Source organism: Nuphar pumila, chromosome 15 (assembly GCF_984573655.1).
Source record: "Nuphar pumila chromosome 15, dmNupPumi1.hap1.1, whole genome shotgun sequence".
NCBI lineage: Eukaryota > Viridiplantae > Streptophyta > Magnoliopsida > Nymphaeales > Nymphaeaceae > Nuphar > Nuphar pumila.
In genome coordinates this window covers 44195598-44205102 of record NC_143263.1, presented here as the reverse complement: position 1 = coordinate 44205102, position 9505 = coordinate 44195598, and positions in this window count along the sequence as shown.

Genomic DNA, 9505 nt, shown 5'->3' with positions numbered 1-9505 from the left:
CATCTCCAAGTTGAAGGAGTATGCGATGTGTTCTTTCAGGGAAAATCAGAACATCACCAAGTTGAAGGCTGATGCAATGAAATTCTTGCCAAACCCCAAGAAAAGCTCAATCTCTATATCTCAAAAGAGTGCAAAAAGATCATCATGGGTAAACCCCAGATATCAAACTGCCGAAACTGCCAAGAATTATCTTTATTTATGTGAAATTCTTTTTTTCAATATCCTTTCATCAATTGCTTTTATGATACTAAGAACAAATTCCTTGCTTTTCATATCAAGGAAATGGATAGCTTCCTTGAAGAAACCCAACAACAATAAATTCGATTTTGATTATGGATTCTATAGAGTTAGCCCAGTTGGAGGTAATACTCTAGGTAAAAGAGGGAATATCTTTCAAACAAACGTGCTTACATTTCAATTATCTTGAATCAACTACAATTTTTATCTTATTAACAATATTTTCAAGGTATTCCGACATGAAGTGAGAGCTTGATGTCTATTTTGCTATATCCTGACGTTGTTTTTACCCATCTTTAGGACTTGATAATAGGAGTTTTCAAGATCCTTTCCTTCTTGTTTTAATTTGAGCGCCTGGGCTCTCAGGTTTGCACACTTCCCTGTGTTCTCCACTGTCCTACCATAGACAGTTTTTCGTTCAGGGTAAGGGTTTAACCTGAATTGTTTTTGCAAAAGGTCATCTATTTTAAAAGTCATTCAGTCTTAACAATGAGATGCCCAAGATCAATCCCTTTTCTAGCTTTAGAAACCCCTATTTTCTTTTTTTTGCAAACCCCTCTCGAATTTATTATGCAAAATCCGAAGGTTCCATAATGGTTTCTCCTTTCAAGAATTCCATTTTTTCCCGCTCAGGTTAAGGGTCAAACCTGAACCTCGTTCTTCCATGAGGTATTTTCTCCCCTCTCAGGATAAGGGTCAAACCTGATCATCGTTCTTCCACGAGGTATGTTTTTTCCTTCAGGTTAAGGGTCAAGTCTGAACCTCGTTCTTCCATGAGGTATCTTTCGTCCCATCCAGGTTAAGGGTTAAGCTTGAGTCTCGTCTTGATGAGGTGATTTTTTTTCATTATTCTCCATCCCATATCTACCACTATCACCCGAGCTAATTCTTTCATACTCAGTCAGATCTTCTAACTGGGGCATTTTATAGCCCAAATTTGGTATGTTTTTCTTTGCCACTAAGCTCGGCTTTCAACCGACTTAGTAGCAAAAAGGATCATCTGTAAACACCCCAAATTTTTACCTTCATTCACAAACACCTGCCTCCTGCCATTGGGGTCCACTCTCTGAAGTCTTCAGAGGACCAGTTAGTTATCATCTAAACCAAGGCTATTCAAAGCCCAAATTTTTATCAAAATTTCAATACTTCATCTTGCAATCAAGATTTAATATCTATTTTGGCTCGATTTCAATCATCAATTCTTGCCTTCCGAACAGAAATGTTCAACTCTTTGTTTCAACCAGGGGTCTGGGACTTCAAATCCCTCATCCAGGGTTTGCCTTTTGCATTTCATTGCATATCATTTCATATCATCTCACATCATTGTATGTCATTGCATGTAATTTCATTGCATTGCATGGCATCACATCTCATTCTCGAGATCCAGTACTCCTGTTTTTTAAAATATTCAATCCAGATTCAATTTTAAGACTTTTCTTTCAAAATTAATTCCAAATACCTAGGTTTTAAATCGATATTTTGCCATTTGTTAACCCCCAGGATCTTATATTCTTTTATTTCAAAATATTTTCTTTACAAAATGATCTGGATTCATTTTAAAATCAATTTTTAACTGATTTCATATATCGGATGAGACTCATCTAGGTGATGTCACTTCTGGATTCCTTCATTCCTCAAATTTCTTAAATTTTTAGAGTCCTAGTCGGATCAGGACTCTAACTTTTTACTTTTTAAACCTTTTTCAAAATTCCATTTTGGTTTTAAATCAGAGGTAGTCTTATCCCTTGTCCATTTCTGTCATTTTGGCCAAAATCTCAGAGTCTCAATCGGATTATGAATCTTTTTCAGAATTTCAGTCAGATCAGGACTCTACTTTTCGCTTTTGTTTTTATCCCTTTTCGAGAAAACCTTTCAAAACCTTTCATTCTGGCCAAAATTCTAGAGTTCCAGTTGAATTAGGACTCTACCCCAGAGTCCTAATCGAATCAAAACTCTATCATGATATCATTTTTTTATTTCATTTTCACCTGTTTTCAAAAGTCCTTTTTAAAATCTCATCATTTACTTCTCAGAAAACCAAAAAATTCTAGAGTTCTAGTTGAATTAGGACTCTTCCTCAGAGTCCTAGTTGGATTAGGACTCTGAACCTGACTTCAATTTCTATCCTATTTTCACCTGTTTTCTAAAACCCTCTCATTTGTTTTCTAAAGTCCTCTCATTTGTTTTCTAAAAAGCCCAAAATTTTAAGAGTTTTAGTGATCATGCATAATATTTGCATCCGTATTAAAATCGCTATAAAAACCCATTTTTATTGTTAGTTCTGAGAAATCACATTTAATTAAATTTTATCAGAAAATCGAGTTTTTAAAGCTTTCCCTACGGTTTTAGTATTTTTATTAGATTTAGATTTTCTTAATGGTAGTTTAGTTAGCTTAGGTTTGGATTAGCTAATTTGTAATTTTTAATTAGTTTAGGAAGTTTTCTTTTTAGACAATAAAACAAGTTTTACTAAAGTGGGTCTTTTTGAAAATTATTGAAAATTGTTGGACTTGTGTTAAAAAATTTGATTTAACCTAATATTATATTATAAATAGTATACTAAAGCAAAGGAGAGACGTTTTTTCCTGGTGGATTGTACGCCTCTCTCTCTCTCTCTTGCTTCCTCTCCCTTTTCCTTTTCTTGTTCTTCTTGTTGTATTCTCCAGCACTGGTTCTTCCATCTTCTTCATTGGGAAGGTGCAGCAACTGCCAGGATTAACCAGTCTTTTCGCAACCCGTCCATAGAATTACTCGATGAGTGACCTTCTTCTTATTCCAATCTCTTTAACGTAGCTAGTTGCATAGAATCATATTGGCATATCGCATCTTAGTTCAGCAATACATATTTCTTTATTATCTCAAAGCAAAGGAAAAAAATTACAGAAAACAAAACAAAAGAAAAAAAATATTGTGTTCACAGATTCGCCATTTTATTTCCATTCAACGTTTTATTCTATTTTGCATGTTATTCCATTCAGTAGGTTTTGTGCTGGTTACATCCATCATTTTATATTTTTTTTCCATGTGTTATTCATTCAAATCAACGTCTTTTGTTATTCAGTTTAGCATTTTTTATTTTTTTGGTTGAGTATAGCATTGATTCTTTAGCATAATAGCAATGCCTTGTTTTCTTTAATTTTTTTTGTTCAGCAAGTAGTCTAAGATGTCCTTAGTTTATATACTATCAAATTAGTGGGTATAGAATAGTCAGTTTTGGTTTGATGTGTTATTTAAGATTCTTTTGCATAGGTGGGTGATTTTCCATTGCATTTTGGCTGCAGTGTTAGCTTAATCAATTAGGATAGTATTAATGCTCGTTAGGTAGATGAATCAGACGTGTTTATAATATAGATTTTTGTTCAACGTGTTTTGTTTATCATCCATAATGTTTGTGAGTCAAATGAAAACTCATGATTAATTGGTTCCAGCCTTTCTTTTTGGTTGTTTTAGTTTTAGCTTATTAAGTTTTTCTTTTCTTTTCTTTTTAAGTAGTTTACTACATTAGACGTTAGTTGTTTTGAGTATGTATTAACATTAGTTGATTTTTCTTATTTCACCTAAGATCAATTAATTAGGTAGCTAGTAGTATTATTCCATGTCTTACTATTTGTTAACACCGTACAACATATAGTATTGATTCGTTTCATTTAGTTGATTAGTGAGTTTCTTGATTTTTTGTATTAGGCATTAGTTTGTTACATTAATTCGTGAATTATAGTTAGTTAAATCGGTTTTGATATTTTGTCTTTTAGTGTAAGGTTGTCAAATTAGTTTGTTCATAGTCCAGTTTATATTTAGTTTAGTTAGTTAATGCAAATCTTGTTTTTGCTGAATATTTTTAGTTATTAGTTATTAATTTCTTGTTTAGCTTTGTCGTATTGCTTTATTTTTGTGTTTCTATGTTGTAGAGAAGCGGTGGAACGTGCGATAAAGCTATTTTCATACCCTTGAAGAGCCCTCTGAGGTCTCTAAAAGGTCCTCTCAAGGGGCCCTCAGACCCTCAGAAAGACCCCTCAGGGAGCCCTAAAAAATGCAAAAGTTCAAGAAAACATGCATTACCTCAAGAAGGGACAAGAAGACTCGAAGCACTAAAGCCTTCTCTTTTCTTTTTAGATTAGGGTTCTATTTCTGATATTTATTCATTTAATTGGGTCTGTAATAAAACCATTTATTTTGTTTAAGCCCTCTGTGTAGGGCCATACTCCCTTAGTTATTTAATTATTTAATTTATTCTTTTACTTTTGGCAATAAAGAGTAGTTTAGCTTATGTGTTTGAATACAAGTATTTCCCATTCCCTGAGATCGACCCAGACTCCACCACTTGTGCGAGACAGTTTTTTATATTTTTGGTGTCTGAATTTCACTGGATTTTCATTAAAAAAATATTGTTTTAAAAAGGGTTTTCATAAAACTCACACCATTTAGTCAAATTAGGACTCTGTCCTAGAGTCCCAGTTGGATCAAGACTCTAATTTTGATTTCAGTTTTCACCTTGTTTTCATATATTTTTGGCAAAAAAGCTTTTAAAAACTCCTTATTTGTTCAAAACTCTGCGAGTTTTAGTCGAATTAGGTCTTTGTCCCAGAGTCCCAATTGGATCAGGACTCTAGTTCTGATTTCAGTTTTCATCTTGTTTTCACTTGGTTTCGCGAAAAGCTCTTAAAATCTTCTTGTCTGTTTTCAGAAAATTCAAGATTTCTAGAGTTCTAATCGAATTAGGACTCTGTCTCAAAGTCCTGATCGGATCAGGACTCTGTTCTGATTTCTGTTTTAACTCTCATATTCACTTATTTTTAAAACCTTTTCGTCTGTTTTTTAAAAAGTCCAATTTTGTAGAGTTTCAGACAACTTAGGACTCTATTTCAAGAGTTTTAGTTGAAGTAGGACTCTGACTCTAACTTCGTTTTTCAGCTCATTTTATCAAATTATGAGAAAACCTTTTAAAATTCTATTATTTATCTTTTAAAATGTCAAAAATCTAGAGTTTCAGTCTGATCAAGACTCTGTCCCAAAGTCCTAATCTGGTTAGGACTCCATTCTGATTTCTGTTTCTACTTTTATTTTCATTTTCTTAACTTATTTTTCAAAAATTAGTCTATTTTGCAGAGTCTCAGTTGATTCAGGGCTCTTTCAGAGTTTCGGTTGAGTTAGGACTCTAACCCTAACTGCATTTTCTGACTTATTTTTACTAGTTTGAGAAAATCCTTCAAAAACTTTTTCGTTTGGCTTTCAAAAACCTAAATTTTAGAGTTTCAGTTGGTTTAACACTCTGGTCTAGAGTTTCAGTTCGCTTAGAACTCTATTTTCAAAACCTCTGATTTTTATTTGGTGATTTTAATTCTGTTTTGAAACCATTTCTAATCTTTATTCCAACTTTTTCAAAAACCTGATGTGGGGCCCACTCATTTGGAGCCACATTTGGAGGAGTCTTGTTCCATTCATAACTCGGATGGACTCAAAACCTCCAATTTCAAAACCAACCTCATTCTAAACCCCTTTTTGAAAACCTGTATTTTCAAATTTTAAAATCATTTTTAAAAAATCAAGTGGGGCCCACTCTAGGTGGCGCCACATTTGAAGAAGTTGTGGTTAGCTTAGGGTTGATCAGTGTCCTATTTAGGTTAGGAGTCTAGAAGAGTCCAAACTTGATTTTAAAAGTTGCATTTTTACTTTAGATTTTAATCTTGATTTTAAAGTTTTAAAAATTAGGTTTTTGAAAAAACCCAAGTGGCGCCACATTTGGAGTCTTCCTTAGTTGATTAGGTTAGGTTAGTTAGAGTCCCACCTAGGTTAGGATTTTCATAAAAAATGCCCCCTTCCCCTTAGTGGATTTAGATAAAACTTTGAAAAGTCCAAAGGGCATTAATTAGCCCTAATTAATAGTTTTGAAAAATTTATATAAAAAGGGGCGAAAGGGAGGGTCGACCCCTATGCTTTCTCTCTCCCTTTCTTGCTTCATCTCTCTCCTCCCATCACCCTCTCCTTCCTCCATTGAATTTGCAGCCCCCAAGGTAAATTTCTTCCACTTTATTTCATTAATTTTATTAGTTTTTTTTTGTTTTTTTTCTATAGTTTTCACCATTATCGCCCCTTGCTTATGGATTTCAAGCATGATCTACCTTCAAGAACCCTAAAGTAAAATCAAGAACATGATCTAATGCTGCTCCGTGGCTTATTTTATGCTTTTAATCCATTAGAATAGTTTAGAATAATATTTTTTATGTTTTTGCCAAATAAAATATGAGATTCGCCCGTTTAATGGGTCGAATCCTTCTTTTTGAAGGCTAAATCAAATCCAATCGTGTATTCCCTAAATTTTTTTATTTTCTTATCATATTAATGTGTATTTTACTTATTAAAGCATCAAATACAATTTTTTTGTGTTATTTACATTTTTTATTTTATTTTTCATATTTAGTTTAGGGTTTTTAATGTTTTATCAAATATCCATGTGTTTCAATCCCAGACACGTGAAAATCATGTTATTTCATGTTTATGTTTTCATCAAAAAAATATGATTTTTTTAGAGTTGGTTTACAAGATTGTCAGTGACTTCTCATAAAAAAATGGATTATTATAGATTCTGAAACTCTGTCAAAAAAATAGAAAACAGAACCTTATTTTTTAAACCATGAAATTGCTATTGGGATTCGAAAACAACTTGCAGAGGTGATATCTCTCTCATCAAAGATTCAATTGACTATCTGTAAGTTGAAGTGGTTTTGTCTTGATGTCTAGTATTTACTCTAAATTGTTTATATTTTTATGCATCTATTTGCTATTTTTCCTCTATCAGAAAGTATAATCAGTTTTTCAGAGCTTTTTATAGTTTGTTTAAACCCTAGATCGACTTGTGTTGATTGTATCTGTCTAACCGAAGATCCAATCGATGATCCATAAAAAGTAAAATCTTTTTCTATTTATTTCATGTTCACTACTAAAATTTTATAATTTTTTAATATAATTTGCTATATTTTTCTATACCCGAAACCGGATGTACTTATTTCAACTCGTTATATATTCGTCGAAATTGAGTATATATTTCCAGGATAATATATCCCTAACTAGAGATGATTTTTTCAATCTGTAAAAAGGAAAATCTTTGTTTTTTTATCTAGTATCCCTTTGTAAATTTTTGTGAATTTCTATGGTGATTTAATCCTTGATTCGAGTCTGACACTGTGACAGGTATGTGCTCGTAGGCAAAATCATGTATTTTAGTGTTTTATTCAATTTTTGTGTTAAAATAATGTCAAAATCATATTTTTTTTAATGCAATTTAATTTTATGGTTATTATAAGTATTCATGACAATTTTTACATATTTTTGAGTTCATTTGATATATTATTTGATTAAATCGTGAAAACAGGGTGCCCACGAAGTCCCGATTCAAGTAAAACATAAGCAAAAACCACTATTTTCATGATATTTCGATTTTTTAGGAAACATTTTATATTTTTAGGGTTTTATCATGTTTATAATAATGTTAGGGTACTTCATACCTGATTTGGCTTTTATTTGAATCCATTTGAGCCATAAATCCAAAGTTTTACAAAAATCTTTTCTAAAAACCCTGATTTCAAGGCCATAGTCTTGTTTTCAGGGGTATTTTTGTTATTTTTCTCTAAATTTTGAATTTCAAAGTTGTTTATTTTTATTATTTATTCAATTTTACATCATATTTATCTAAAAAAAATATGGAAAAAAACTTAAATCTACATAAATCTAGTAATTTTCAAATATTACTAGATAAATCGAGAAAAGCCAACATATTTTCACTAACAAGTTCTCTAGTTTTGTAGGAACATTCAAGAGTATATATATTTTTATTTTATTTTTCCTTTTTATGTAAATTGTAATCATAAATTTGGAATAAGAATTTAAATTCCTACTTAGATTAGGGTTTGCATGTGCATATAGTTTAACTTTTTAAATAAATGTCAATTGTGTGATGGATGATGATTCATGTATATTCGAATTCACCATGGTCTACACGAATGACATGTGCACTAGCTTATAAGAAGTTAATAAACTTAATGAGTTTGTATTTATGACCATAGTCAGAATACGAAGAAAATCCAGATTTATTATCTTCCTTTAAGTCACAATCGACCTACACTTTTAGGCTATTTTAAAAAACCGTTGCATATTTCAACGCTTTCTAAACATTTTTGTCCTTTTAAAATCAAATGGGTTATATTCAATCCATATTTGTAGCCATAGTCAGAGATATGAAGCAAATTTACTTCATTGAAGTTCTATAAGGCACTTAAATTCCTTTTTTCAAATAGTTTTCTTAAAATTTCTTCAAAAAGAATATTTTCACAAGATAGCATTCATGCATTATTTAGGTTAGAATGCATCATAAAAGCTTTCACAGGGCCACACACCCATCCTTTTGGTGTATTCCATCTCATAAAATCGATTTCCTCAAAAATCATTTGAATTTCTCCAGAATTCAATTTTCTCGGAAAGTTCTCTTTTTCTTCAGAAATCAAATTTTCTTTCTTCAAATCACTTCTCAAATCCCGATTCATGATTTTCAAAGCTTCTACTTTTCCCAAATATTTCTAAGTACTTCAATCATATATCATGTTTTTCAATCAAAATTTCTCTAAGTCATAGCACATGTCCGATTCTTTGTGCATTTAAGAATAGAACATCGATTTAGACAAGTTGAGCAAAGCAAAAAACTGGATTGGTCCTTGGTTCAATTACCCTTGGTTATGGTGTCAGGAATGATTGAATCTCGTACCGACAGGCAAGTCCCATTCTTCAGAATTATCCTGCATTTTAAAACGGAGGTCAGTTATTTTTAATTTTTTTTTCAAAGGTCAGTTTGACTTGCAAAAATAAAATTTTGCAATGATAACACTTATGCTATCATTTACCCTACTTACACAATACACAAACATGATAATTACCTAAAAATTCAAAACAAACATGCAATTGAGACTTAACAAAATAACTAACTTACCTGAATTGATACCCCTCACGATTTTGGCTAACTCAATGCAAAGTCTAAACATACTAAAAAATGACATGCAAACATTACCTATACTACCCTACCAAAAATTACTATATACCAAAATTAAACCAAAGACTCAAAATGTAGAAGTCAACCTAGCACTTTTAGAATATGTAAATTCCTAAAGCTACACAAAGCAACTGAAGAAGCTTAACTAAAATACACTCTACGGTTTTAAAAAACCTATACATAAATATGCTACTTTAGTCAAAATAAGAATCTACCTTATGCATTAGAAAT